Source organism: Lactuca virosa, chromosome 2 (assembly GCF_052849685.1).
Source record: "Lactuca virosa cultivar CGN04683 chromosome 2, Lactuca_virosa_CGN04683_v6, whole genome shotgun sequence".
Classification (NCBI taxonomy): domain Eukaryota; kingdom Viridiplantae; phylum Streptophyta; class Magnoliopsida; order Asterales; family Asteraceae; genus Lactuca; species Lactuca virosa.
In genome coordinates this window covers 173,692,041-173,707,320 of record NC_136427.1, presented here as the reverse complement: position 1 = coordinate 173,707,320, position 15,280 = coordinate 173,692,041, and the positions used below count along the sequence as shown (strand labels likewise).

Here is a 15,280-nt window from a genome sequence, read left to right as displayed (position 1 = left end):
TTCTAATCAAACTATTAAGCAAACTATGATTGGGGGTCTCTACTGATTTTTCAAGATCAGAATAACTTAATATCAACTAGCAAACAAGCAAGCAACAAAACAAAGCAACTTCAAGAATTAAAAGAATACTTCTATCTAGATCCGATTTCAGTTTCTCCTATGTTTGATTTCTAGTGGAGAATTTATATTGTTTACCAATTATCTATCTATTATGGTCAAATATCTAGGCCTATGAATTTATGAATGACAAAGCAATGGTCATGCACAAGTTAAACACTAAATTGATAATAGCACAATTGGACTATAAATGATACTACTTACTCTTCTATGGTCAAGTTAAGCAACCGATCACAATTTAATACTAATTATGCTCTCTAACACAGTTAAAGTTACTAGCTTTAATTACTTTTAATTAAGACGTGATGAATCATAGTTCTAACCATTTAACGGTCATAAACAATTAGGAGATAAATTTATGAAATTAATATGATCAATTAACACACAAAATCTGATTTATGAGAAATATAAACTAGAACTAAAACATACTAGGGTTTATATATATATATATATATATATATATATATATATATATATATATATATATCAAACATAAGTAAATCAATAATAATCATCCAATAATTAAAATCAACACATAATTATCAAGCTTATCTTCACCAAAAAGAAGTAAAACGTGTTTAGCCTCTCATTGTAGCAGAAAAACACATTAGATCTGAGTAAAATAAGCTAGCCCTAAGTTACTAAGCAAACCAACTAGATCAATGTTGAATATCTTCTAAATCTTCTTCAATCCTTGAGATCTCTTGAATTTCAACTTCCTCTGGGTTTCTAAGGGTTTATTAGTCGCAAATAACCTCACAGAACTGAATACATCCTCTCAATTTCGACATAATGTCCGGGATTTATATTTGTGGAAATCTGACCACCACGTTGTGGTTGACCACCACCACGACGTGGTCTTCGAGTTTTTCCCGTGTCTTCCATGTCAGCATAATCATCGCGATTATTCCATTCGCCACGTCGCGGTTGACCCACCACGACGTAGTCTTCAGTCTTGTTTCTTCTTTTCTTTGTTTTAGCTCTTGTTTCCTGTTTCCAGCTCCTCGTATGCTTCTTCTTTGTCCCAAGCAAGTCTTCGCAACTACAAAACATAATTTAAACATTTTAAGTACCTTTTTTTCCCTATTAAACATAATTATAGCTAAGAGTATTAGAAATACACATTAAATATATAGTTAATTATGCACATATAAAAATACTCCACACTTGTCATTTGCTTGCCATCAAGTAAAACTGATTTTATTATCATCATATTAAGACTTTAGTTACCAATATCGCATAAAACAATCAATTTTGAGCCTCTCCATTACTCCAAGACCGCAATGCATGTATTTGTGTCTATATTTTTTGCTAAGGACTTCTTCAATCCTAAATACTCACAATCTTCATAAACACTTGCCCACTTCTTTTGAACAACGCTCATTTTATGCATCCCTTCGAATCCATCCCCATAAAGCTTTCTTAAACTCAATGTATTTTTGGTTAAGCCCCCAAGCATACATATGGAAAAATAACCTAGAAAATAAAAATACAATAAATAACTTGGCAAATTTCGCTTTATTCTTGAGTCTTCATAATTTGGAGCTTTTCTTCATGATATTTCTTGATCTTCATAGCTTTATAGACTCTTATTTCTCAAACTTTTGCAACTTTTTTTTATATTATTTATTTTCTATTTTTTTTCTTTTTCTCGTTTTTTTCACTCAAAACTAAAAATCCTAAAAAACATATGCTTAAGCAAGGGAACTTAAATTCAACCCTTATTGGTTAGAGGTATTAGTCTAAGGTATAATGACTACATAAGCTCTCCTGGATACATTTCTGGTACAAGATGCTAAACATAATGTGACCCTCAAACTAAGCAAGTTCATGTTTTGTTCCATGATTTCACTAGGATAGGGAAGCCACAAATACACTATAACATCTATTGGCTCAAATAAACATTGAAACTCGCATCAGATCATCCCACACAACACTAGCAACTTAGATCTCAACATAACAATTTTGTTTGACTAGGTTCACTTTTAGATTATTATTTCAAAATTTTATAATATTTTTTTTTAAAATCCTAGTCATTTTTCAATTTTTTTTAATCAGAATACTTGCATTCCTATATTCAACCCCCTACCCCACACTTAAACGATGCAATGTCCCCATTGCATGCTAAAACAATAAAATAACATATAAATTAAAAGAATTGGAACAGACTCTCATTGGGTAGTAGTGGCATGATCGAATTCTAAAAATGTGTGGAAAGCTTTTACTTCTCGTAATATGGCGGGAAATAGTACTTTTGAGCCTTCTTCTCGTGAATGAAAATGTGTCGGATTGAAATAAATCAAAGAACCATTCTTCAAAAGTGTGTTGAACCGCTGCCACGTTGTAGTAAAGCACCGCCATGACGTGGTGTAAAGCTGGAAGTCATGAATGGTCGAGCAAAATAAAATTGTCACGACGTCGTGTAGATGGCCAAAACGTGTTGTAGTCGAATGCAGTTGCGATAAAAACCTTTTCCATGAAGTGTTGATGATGTCCACGTCGTGGTTCCTTCTCAGATCGCCTCTTAAGATCAAGGTAATGCAACGACTCTTCGTAATGTGTAAGACCATTCGTAATCTTTTTTTTGCAGACAGTATCCTTCAAAATGCACTTCTCTTCATTTTGTGGGAACCCCACACTTATCTAAGCACATGGTCTTTGATTGTGATCTTCAAAATTACACGGATTCTTCAGCCATTTAACTCCTTTACCACGTCACGTCCTTTTCTTACATTAACTACAAAATAAAATCAGAAGACTAGAGAAAACACATGATCAATTGGTTAGACTAAAAATAAAAAATAAACCATAATAAAACTAAAAATAAAAATCATAAAGGAAAAATAAAATGCAAACTCTAAACATCGGATTTCCTCCCGAGAAGCGCTTCTTTTTTAAGAGTCGTGAGCCGGACTCCTTCCAACTCTACGTTGTGGAAGTTGGGAGTGGGATCTCCCTTTTCTCATTTTTCTCCTTCCATTTCCGCTGGTAAGCTTGAACTCATCTCTTCTAAGCTTTCTTTGAATTATCCTTCTTCTTTCTATTGGCATCTTCCTCATACTTGTTCTTCAACCCTTTACCTTTCTTCTTTACCTTGTTCACCTTCTTGTTTTCTTCCTTATATTCTTCCTTTTCTACCTCCATCTTGACCAAAGTTGTCTCTTTCAATTCCCCACCCATGTATTCTTCAATTATTTCCACTTCTTCATACAAGCCATCGTCTATTTCATCAACTTCTTCTTCCATTTGAACCTTGGGTGTAGTAAATTCAATCACCTCAAATGTCATGGGAATCGAGGCTTTTGGCTTCAAACGTTTGAATTTTTCAACATTGGGCTCCTCCCATACCTTAAGTTCTTCTTCCATGGCATCCATCTTTGTCACTTCATCTTTAGGCTCTCTATGATTCACTCTAGGACTCATCTCCAAGGTAATAGCATCATCATCCACACGAAGTGTGAGCTTTGAGTCATGGATGTCCACTAACGCTCTTTCCATACTCAAAAATGTTATTCCTAAAATAATGGGAAGGTCTTCATCCTCCCTCATGTCGAGAACCACAAAGTGGAACGGAAAAACAAATTTTCCCACTTTAACTAATAAGTCTTCGATTATACCTTGTGAGTATGTAGTTGAGTGATCCGCCATCCGAATGATCATTCTTGTAGCTTGGGGCTTTCGTAATTCGAGCTTTTGATAGAAAGAGTATGGCATGAGATTAATGCTTGCCTCCGAATCGGCTAGAGAATTAATAGCAGTCAAGTTGCCAAATTCACAAGGCAATGTAAGTTGTCCTGGATCTCTCATCTTGATTGGTAATCCTTTAATAATTGTAGTTGAACACAAATCATTAAGATTTATTTTCGAGGCCTTTTCCAATTCCTTTCTATTACTCATTACATCTTTTGCGAACTTGGGAATTTTTTCCATCGATTTGAGGAATGGGGCATTGATTGAGAGTGCGAGCACTTGTTCCATAAATTTTCTTTGTTCGGGCTCCATAGAATGTTTAATTGCGCGAGATGGGAATGGTAAAGGAGGATGATATAAATTTATCGGAAAAAATGTTTCTTCACGACACCACGACATGGTCATATCACCACGACGTGGTGGGTCATCACAAAACAACTCACTTTTTACTCTTTTGGCTTTGGGTCCTCTTCTTCCAAACACGACTTGGGTTGCATTGTGGCTGCTTCATAGGTCACAGATGGCTCAGAATGAACCTCTTATTCGATGTAGATCGCCATTACATGAGGTTGTGCTTTTGGGTCTTGATTTCGAGGTGGTAATCTCTCATTGACAAGTGTAGTAAGTTTCCCAAGTTGTGTCTCTATGTTTTTGGTGGAAGCTTGATGATTTCGTACATTAGCATCAGTTGTATCATGTCTCTTTTTAGATGCTTCCATATATCTTTGAAGTACCGACTCGAAATCTATCTTCTTTCGGATTGTGGTTCCCCTTTTTGGTAGAAACCACGACTGATTTGTCTATACTTCTCATCTTTCTGTTTCTTGTACTCTTCATATGGAAACCATTCCTTCTTAGGCTTCCTCCAATATTCATCATACTTTTCACCACTCGATTAAAACACTTATGCCTTCTTGTTCGTATTTTCATCCAAATCACAATCCTGGTCAAATGTGGACCGCTACAATTATCACAACCAACTCTTATGGCATAAATGGATTGGTCTAATTTTTTCATTCGCCTATCCATAGAATCTAGCTTAGCTATATTGCAGCCAAGTTCTCGTTTCCTCTATCCCCTTTTCCTCTAGTAACATCCTCTCTTGGATTATGGTACTCTCATGAGTGCTTTGCAAAATCTTCAATTAACTATTTGATAACAGTTGGTTCCTTCTTCATCATTGGCCCTTGGGAGTCAACAAGTTGTCTAGTTATGACATTAACCCCATCATAGAAAGTGGACACTTCTTGTTGGACATTCAAATGATATTGAGGGCATCTTCTAAGAAAGCCTTTGTACCTCTTCCATGCTTCATATAGAGACTCTCCAACCTCTTGTTGAAAATTAGCTATCTTCTTTTTGAGCTTTAAGATCTTGGAAGGTGGGATAAATTGCTCAATAAAAGCTTCACAAAGGGTGTCTGAAGTAGTAATGGATCCAGGTGCAAGAGATTTCAACCAAACTTTTGCTTTACCGGTAAAGTGACCAGAGCATCCATAGTAGCACTGATTCTCTTGGCACATTAGGAACATAAAAATAGTTAGAAATGCCTTTGACCTCATCAATGTGCTTGAAAGCATCTTCATTCTCTTTCTCAGCGAAAGGTATGTCCTTGATTATGGACAGAATGTGTCCTTTGAGCTCAAACCTTCTCTCAGGTGGTATCTCGGGTGGAACTAAGCATGGTCCATTATTTTCTCGGATCCGTTTCTTATAGTTTCCCATCGTCATTCTCGCGATATCTGTCATCTCTTCTTCTTCTTTGATTTTTCGCTCTAAATCGTCTGAACTTTCTTCGGTAGATCATTATGGTTCATATATGATTCCTTTCTTATCCGACATCATTTCGAAGCAATCAAATCTTTTATCCGATTGAAAAGTGCTTGTTGACTCGTTGACTTTCTTGTCCTTTTTGTGGAAGGCGGATTTTGGATCTTGTAGTGGAGGAATAATATGAGTTTTAGATCCTTGGGTCATATATCACTGAAACAAAACAAAAAAAACAAAAATGCTTAAAAGGAATAAAAATCATTAAACTAATAATTAATTGAAGCGAGGCCGCGATGTGGTGAAGACAACCACGTCGTGGTTGCGTCTCAGAAAGAAAACCAACTTAAATAAATGCAACCAAAGTAACTTTTTGTGGTTTTTACCCCACAAAAGGACCGGATAGCTAAAAGCAATTAAAATATAATTCAAATAAGCCGTTCTCCAGCAACGACACCAAAAACTTGATGTGTGCACAAAGTACCTACTTAGTTTTAAATTTATAACCTAACAAACTTTTACTATCTATGAACCTATAAGCAGTATACCTAGTCAGATTATAGTTGAGCTTAGGTAAGTCGGGTGTCGATCATAGGGAACAGAATTCAATTTAATAAATTAACTACTTATAATCAAACTATTAAACAAACTATGATTGGGGGTGTTTTTTTTTTTGGGGGGGGGGGGGTGGTTACTGATTTTTCAAGATTAGAATAACTTAATATCAACTACCAAACAAGCAAGCAACAAAAAACAAAGCAACTTCAAGAATTAAAAGAATACTTTTGTCAAGATTCAATTTCACTTTCTCCTATGGTTGATTTCTAATGGATAGATTATATTTTTTACCAATTATCTAGCAATTATGGTCAAATATCTATGTCTATCAATTATGTATGACAATGCAATGGTCATGCACAAGTTAAACACTAAATTGATAATAGCACAATTGCACAATGAATGATATTAGTTACTCTGCTATGGTCAAGTTAAGCAACCAAGTACAAATTAATACTGATTATGCTCTCTAACACAGTTAAAGTTACTAGGTTTAATTACTTTTAACAAATATGTGATTAGTCCTACCTCTAACTATTTAATGGTCATAAACAATTAAGAGATAGATTCATGCAATTAATATGATCAATTAACACACAAAATGTGATTTATGAGCAATATAAACTAGAACTAAAACATGCTAGGGTTATATATATATATATATATATATATATATATATATATATATATATATATATATATATATATATATATATATATATATATATATATATATATATATATATATCAAACACAAGAAAATCAATAATAATCATCCAATAATTGAAATCAACACATAAGTATCAAGCTCATCTTCACCAAACAGAAGTAAAAGGTGTTTAGCCTCTCATTGTAGCAGAAAAACGCATTAGATCTAACTGAAATAAGCTAGACATAAGTTTAATAAGCAAACCAACTAGATCAATGTTGAATATCTTCTAAGTCTTCTTCAATCCTTGAGCTCTCTTGAATTTCGACTTTCTCTGGGTTTCTAAGGGTTTGTTATTCCCAAATAACCTCAGAAACCGAATACATCCTCTCAATTTCGACCTAATGTCTGAGATTTAATATTTCTGGAAATCAGACCACCACGTCGTGGTTGACTGCCACGACAACATGGTCTTCGAGTTTTTCCCATGTCTTACATGTCTGCATAAGGGTCGCAATTCTTCCATTTGCCACATCGCGGTTGACCCAACATAATGTGGTCTTCACTCTTCTTTCTTCTTTTCTTTGTTTTAGCTCCCGTTTCCTGCTTCCAGCTCCTCGTATGCTTCCTTTTTATCCCAAGCAAGTCTTCGCAGCTACAAAAGATAATTTAAACATTTTAAGTGCCTTTTGTTCCCTATTAAACATAATTATAGCTAAAAGTATTAGAAATAAGCATTAAATATATAATTAATTATGCACATATCAGTACTCGTGGGTCGAAGGCACCGATGTCGGCCAACTGGATTATATTATGTAGGAAGACCAGGGGGTGACCCTTGGCAATCGTATGAAAGACCTAGATATGGCTCCCAAAAAATTATATGAAAGACCAGGGTCTGTACCCTATAGTTATATGTAGGATGCTAGTCGTCTTTGTCATGCTTGCATGGAAGACCAGGAACTGTCTCTTGTCATTTTTTTGTAACACCTGGTTTTTGGTCCCCCGGTTGGCAAGGAAAGACCATGATACGACTCATGGCATGGTATTTATTGTAAGGCTATGGTTGGTACATAACAATCTCTTTTCTATGTATGGTATGTGGTATTTTAGGGAAGTCACTAAGCTTTGTGCTTACAGTTTCATGTTTATGGTTTCATGTACTTCCCGTTCAAAAGGGAAGGGCCCGGTGTGACTACATAGTATCCCCCAAATTTTTCCGCATTGGAACAATTCGTTTGTATGGTTTATTATTTTAAAAGTGAAAAATTTACTATGAATTTTTGGGATGTTGCAAGTTGGTATCAGAGCCTTGGTTTGAGGGATTCAGGCATACTCTCAAGTGTGTGGTAATCTTTTTAAAAGGAAAATGAATTTTCTAAAGACTTTTATAAAGAAAAGGGATGCGATGTGTGCAATCAGCCGAGCTCAAGTAAGTGATTCCCAAAATACATATACATGATGTTATGTTATATGTTATAAGAGTTGCATGTTAGATTAGGGATAAGGATCTGCTCAGGATTGTATGATAGAATGTTAGGAGAGATGCCTTCATATGCATGTTGGTTGAGCTTTTAGAAATGTATGTTAATCTGGATATCTGATGATTGGATAGAATGGCATGATTAGGTGATGTGTTGGTTTGGATTACTCGATGCTTGAATGCTGATTGCTTTGTGCTCTGTGGGACTCATATTTATGTGAGATAGTTATTTCATGAATATGTTATGTTACATGATGTAAAGGTTAAATAATCTCAGAGTGATTGATTTGGCCCTATTATGCAACTCTCATCTGAGTCTAACCGTTGTAGGGTTTAGTCTTTTAGTCAAAGGATTATCTAATCTTTGTTGCATGTAATTGTATTCATGAAGTAGGAAGCTGGCGTTAGTAGAGGTTCTTCAGCAGCTGATGCATTGTTTAACGGGTATTTGGAAATTCCAGTTTGAGAAGGTAACTTAGAGGATTCGGGATAATTCTTAAGGAAAGTATGGATAGCTTTTAAAGATAATATTGGGCTTGTACTACTAAAAGCATAGGATTCATACTCGAATCAAGGAAAGTCTCGGCGAATACAGGAAGCCTGTGGAATGAGGATTCTTTGGGTATATTCTGATCATTGTATGGTTTCTTTTCAAAATGGTGATGACACGAGGTGGATCGGGAGGCTCAAGATCTGATTCCGGTTCGGGCTTTGGTTTCGAACTGATTGATGAGGGACTACACGATTTCATCGCGTCAGAGATTACACGAGGTATCCTTTATATGACCCCAGTGAGGTTTGGGACGATCAAGGAAGGGATTACAGAGATGATGGAGGGACGCCTTCGGGCCTATCGAGCCGAGATGTCTGTCGAGCAGTACGGAGCCCATACTCTCACGTTCAAAGATGTTCGGGCATGTGGGGCACCATAGTTCTTCGGGGTGAAAGACCCCATTGCCGCCAGGCGGTGGATAGTGGATATGGAGTGTGCCCAGAGGACGAGCTTCTACCCCGAGGAGTCGAAGGTATTTCACAAATGAGGAGATGAAGAAGACTAGGTACCACGACATGCTGAGGGTTGATATCAGGGATTTTGTTAGCTTTTCAGCTTGTCGGACATTGGAGGACATGATAGCTTTAGCTCGAGAGCAGGAGATTGACTTGGAGCACCTTGGGAAAAGGAAAACCGACACTACTAGAAAATACCCTTTAATGACATACATTACGTGTCATAAATGAGACAAATGACATGCAAATGTGTGTCAATGAAGCCCCTATCATAAAGGAACATGACATGCTTTTTCGCTTCATATGCTTACGACACGCATTTACAACATGCATTTACAACACACAATGCGTGTCAAGGAAGCCCTTGTAATAAATAAAGACGACACACATTTTTGCGTGTCATAAATTTAAATGTTTAAAACAATATTTTTTTTTATAGATTTCATAATTTTGAAATTAAATGATAACTACTGTCTCATAATACAAAATAACATATCATACAAAAAAAAGCAATTCATTTCACAATACATAATATGTCAAATATAAATAATCATTCTAATGCTAAATAAATGTAATACGTTGATATTAAGGGGGCTTTTCCTAACTATATAATCTGGCAGTACATTGTCATACAATTAAGTTGCATAATTTTAGTGTTTTGTCTCGCGCAGAACTCTTCTAATGCCATTTCTCTCGTTATAACACCAACCAAGACTTTTCCACTGCCTACAGGAAGGTTACATGTGTAATAGTTCCAAAATAAAAATAAATAAATAAAGAAAACTTTTTTGATTGATCATGAAATAATTAAAACTTATAAATTTTATCTGCAAGAATTGACAGAATAAAATGTATTAACTTTTTATGTGTTTGAGTTGAAGATCAATCACGTTGAAGTATAAATTTCAACCATAAAGTTTCCAACATAAACTTTTTACCTGTTTGAGTTGAAGTTTAGCCATTGGCACAACCACTGCATTATAAAAATCGATATAGCTGAAAAGAATACAAATTGGAAATTATTAAAATTATGATTTTTGAGACATAAAACAAATAAACTTAGAATAAAGGCACATATCACAAAACCAAATCCTTTTGGTCTTCTTGAATTTCTATCTATGATCAGTCTCACATCTCTAACCAGAAAAGATGATAAAATAACAAAATTTAAAACAAAAACGTTGTTTTAGGATGAATATACCCTTGATGTACCATCATTTAATTTTACCACAATAGAGGATGCTCACGTTCACAAGATCACTGACTAACATATGTCCATAAAAATTCATTTACCCCACTATAATAGAATCATGTTGGGACATATGTGCCTTTTACAGGTGGATTGATGTTTGTTGGTGAATAGTTGTGTTAGGTTGATGACACTTGACATGAGGAGGAAAATTTAGAAACCCCAACTCCATAATTTGGTTGATCAATACCCAAAATCTTTTCCTTGTCCTTTGACACTTGGTATGTGGGAATAAAAGGCTTGTCATATGCATACCTATGTAACCATCACAACAAATTTTAGTTAACAAGATGTTTTTTCATTTATTTTTTGTTAAAAATCACTCATCTATGTTCCAATAATAATAAAAAATATAAAACACCTAAACTTTGTTGAATTTAAGAGATATCTAAAAATATAAAATAATAAACAAATCACAAAAATCAATAAAGGGTATTCTGGTAAAAATCAGTCATCTATGTTCTAATAAAGTTTATTGTTCAGGGGAATTATGTCCATTGGAAAGAAGCATTACATGTGTCATTTTAACCCACATTTCTTTTGTTGTAAGACTGTTTCCTTCGAAACCAAATCTTGGTATGATAATATGTGTGTTTTTACACAAATAAAACAAATATTTAGATCACATGGACTAAAATCCAGAAAAGAAACAGAAGTAGATCACAAACCGGCTAAGAAAATGATTTATCTTGTGATTTAATTATCAAATAGATCATAAATTGGCTAAGAGAACGATTTACCATTTCAAGATAACTTCGGATTATAAGTGTTTGCCTCCCTTGCCTATCAACCAAGTACAAAGCACAAAGAGCACTTTCCATTAAGTAAATAATTTTTTGGAGACAAATGGATTCATACCAGTAAGCTTAATCTCTTTTAAATTAGATCTAAAAATTACGAAAGTGTGCACTAAATAGATGTGTTAGGTTAATAATCCAATGGTTTAATAGATAAATAGATATGTAAGGAAATATATCATAAGCAGAGCAAACCATTCAAGCTAAATCAATTATACCAGAGTTTTACAGTATAGAGAAGATTGCTAGATGTGATGGCCATTTTGGGAACTCCTTAGTTCTTACTACATTTTGCACCAGAGGTGAGTCCCCATCTGTAATCACATAGAAAATTGAAGCAATGTGGAGCTAGTGGAAATGTGGAACCCAACTTGGATCTCTTTACAATGTGGAACCAGTGGCAAAAAGGAATAAGACTTTTAATAGACTGATTAAGAAAGAAGATAATAAGGTTAATGATAAGGATTCAGTCATTGAGTGTAACGTCCCAAAAAGAAGACTAGAAAATTTTCATTCTTAAATTAATAAAACAGTAAATCATATCATTTTCATAAAACCAGGGTAATCAAAGTTTTATCAATACATCATCATTATCAGAGTAAATCACAGAATGCGGAATCGAGTGGTGTGTGCTCTGCAATCATACTGAGTTCTTCCCTTTGAAAACAGAAGTGACTGAAACATACACTAAAAACCGTAAGCACAAAGCTTAGTGAGTTCCCCAAAATACCACATACCATACATAAATAATCACATATCGGGCCCCGCCTAATGAGTGTATCAGGCCCCGCCTACACTCTCATAACGGGCCCCACCCACTAAATATAGTGGGACCCCCCCCCCCCAATGAGTATAATGGGTCCCACCGAAACTAACATAACGGGTCCCGCCCACTGAGTATAACGGGCCCCGCCCAAACTCATATAATGGGTCCTGCCCATTGAGTATAACGAGCCCTGCCCACTGAGTATAACGGGCCCCAGCCCAAACTAAGAGTTCAAACTAGGGTAAGAGACCTTTTTACCCTTTCCATAACTTGGCCCAATCCAATTGACCAAAGGCCCAAATTCCATAATAATCATTCAAAGCCCAATATGGCCCAATTTTCCAAATTGGGCGTAAATCCCTTCATAAGCCTTAAACCAAGGTGCAAAAATATACTTAGCCCCAAAACAATATTCTGATGGACCAAAATAAAGCCATAGATTCCTAAAGTCCAAAATGAAGCCCAAAACCAAAAATCCCGACATGCGAAACCCACTGATGAGTACGTGGGGCGTACTCATCATGTACGATAAGCATACTCGCTTTAGAGCTTGTACGCGGCACGTACGAGCTTGTATGCCCAGCTTACTCCCCCTAATTGGCCAACTTTCCAATAGCAGCTCTTAACCAATTAAGACCTCAACCCAAACTCATATCTGACTTCCTTAAGATGGTTTATCACATAAAGTTGCCAACTTTACGTGCATGCATGGCTGAATGAGCCCCTAGAGCTCAAAAGAGCTTAATAAATGACTAAATGCATGCCTGAAACCATAAACCCCATAAAGGTTGCACCTTTAAGCTTGTGGAACTCTCCAAACATCCAGATCTACAAGATTTAGCTACTAAAATGGTCTTAACCCATCAAGACCAACCAAAAAGGGACAAACAAGAATAAAACCATAACATGAAGAGATCTAAGCAAGGAGTAGACAAGGCATGAACTTTATACCTTAAAAGTCACCAAAAGATGGAGCTAAATCTGGATCTCTAGGCTTCCCTCCAATAAATGAGTCTTCCAACTTCTTCTTCTAACACTTCAAGGAGCACAAACCACCTAAAAATCAAGACTAAAGCTCAAGAACACTCAAAGGGATATTAGGGTTTGAGATTAGGGTTTTAGGACAATGGGGGTTGATAAAGGGACTAGCCCTAGGGACTTACGGAGCTTATATAACGTCTAACACCCTAAAATTAGGGTTTACTCAAACCCCTCGTACACCCAACATATGAGGCCTCGGATCCATGATCACCCCTTCTTAGTACGCTAAGCATACCATGTGGTATGCCCTGCGTACCAGCTTCTCAGCTAGTACGCTAAGCGTACCCAATGGTACGTCCCGCGTACTAACCCCAAGGACCAAATTGCAAAACAAAACACCCATTTAGGGTCTAAACCGGAATGCACAATAAACCAAGTGTTACATTCAGACCTCACCACAAGCATGATGAGCAGACTAGTCCAAATGAGTTGTAACGCAAAACCAGGGGAAAAAGGAATATGCTTTTTAATAAACCGATTGAAAAAGAACACAAGAAGGTTGATGATAAGGATTCATCCATTCTGACCTCAGTACAAGCATGATGAGCACGATTGTTCATGGCCTCTTATTTCAATAACTAATGACTATGTCGCTTCTTTTCATTCTCCCAAAGTTGCAAATGGCTGATGAACCGAACATCCACAAATTTCTTGACCTAGATGAAGATTGTGACAACCCGAAATTTCTTTTCTGTACAACCTCTCACTTCAATAAGAGTCAGAACAGTTTTTGCTAACTTTCAGGCTTTTTGGGATTAAGTTCTAGTGTTTTAAAGTTAGTAATTCAGGAGAGGACAGGAGAGAGGATGCCCTAGGGTTTATTGTGCAACAATAATGTCCCAAAACTCCAAGAGTTTGGAGTTTACGGCCTAAACAAATGTATTTACGACCGTAAACCCTAAAAAGGGGGGTATAAATATGACACTTAGTCATATTTTACCACTTTTCACATTTTCAAGATCCAAAACCAAATTCTCTCTCAAGTATCATCCAACATTTCTTCAAGATCTTCAACTTGTAACTGTTTCTAGCCCTAATAAGTTGATATCTACCTTAATCTAGTGATCTAACATGATTCCATCCGTGAAATCATTCGAAAAGTGTAGATCTTCAAGTTTCACCAAGAACACCAAGAACACACACTAGTGTTCTTGGACTTTTAGCACCTTTTCAAGCTTCTATCTAGTAAGTACTCCTACCCTAGTGTATTGTAAGCCTAGTTACACTTCTGAACATCAAGAAAACATCTAAGAAACCCAAGATCAAAGGTGTTTACGGTCCAAGAACACCTTGGACCGTAAACCCTAAAAAGGGTGCCAAAGTGTGCCCTAGTCCCTTCTAAGCCTTGGAAACTAGCCTAGATCCCTTCCTTGATGAGCTTAGTACTTGAAAACATCAAAAGACCATAAACCATAGAGGTTTACGGCCGTAATCACATGGAGAAGTGGTCCATGGGCCCTAAACTCCATTTAGGAGTGAAACGATGCCACAAACACTTCCTAAGGCTTATACTTGAAGTAGGATGCTTCCTTATGACTTGAAAAGCTTCAAAACACAAAATGGTCAAGGGACCATGAGTTTACGGCCGTAAACTCATGCGTTTACGACCGTAAACTCATTGAGTGATGGTCACAAAACCGTAAACTCAAGGGGAGTTTACCCTTGAACCCTAAACTCAATAGCAATGTCCTACAACACTTAGATGCAATCCTTAGCACTTATAACACTTATAGAAGGTGTTTAACATGTCCTAGGATGTCTTAACTTTGTTAATTAGTTGTTTCAAGACTAATTGGATACATATATGTGTTATTATATGTTAACTAGGATCATTGTGTGTGTACAAGTCTTCACTTGACACCTAGCAATCCGATATCATCAGTTCATCCAAACCACCCACTACAGGTGAGTTCATACCCCCTTAATTAACCTTTTAAATGTTTTTGAATGTTTTTAAATACTTTTATGGGGGGGGGGATACAAGTTGAATCATGATAGTTATTACATCAATCACATGTGATTAATAACTATCAAACTATAGATTTACTACGCTTTTAGCTGTTTTACTCAGTATACTACTTCAAAATGATTTCTTATACTTTAAAATGTTCTTATCAAACAAACTGCTTTCAAATCATTTTATAAACTGACATCA

The 15,280-nt window shown here is 36.0% G+C and overlaps 1 non-coding gene across 1 annotated transcript; it reads left to right on the top strand.

Annotated features, from left to right (window-relative positions):
- The first annotated feature begins 5,067 nt into the window (after positions 1-5,067).
- Positions 5,068-5,174, top strand: LOC145161936 (small nucleolar RNA R71). The gene has a single exon (XR_013738792.1). It is a non-coding gene; the product is annotated as a small nucleolar RNA R71 (small nucleolar RNA).
- The last annotated feature ends 10,106 nt before the right edge of the window (positions 5,175-15,280 follow it).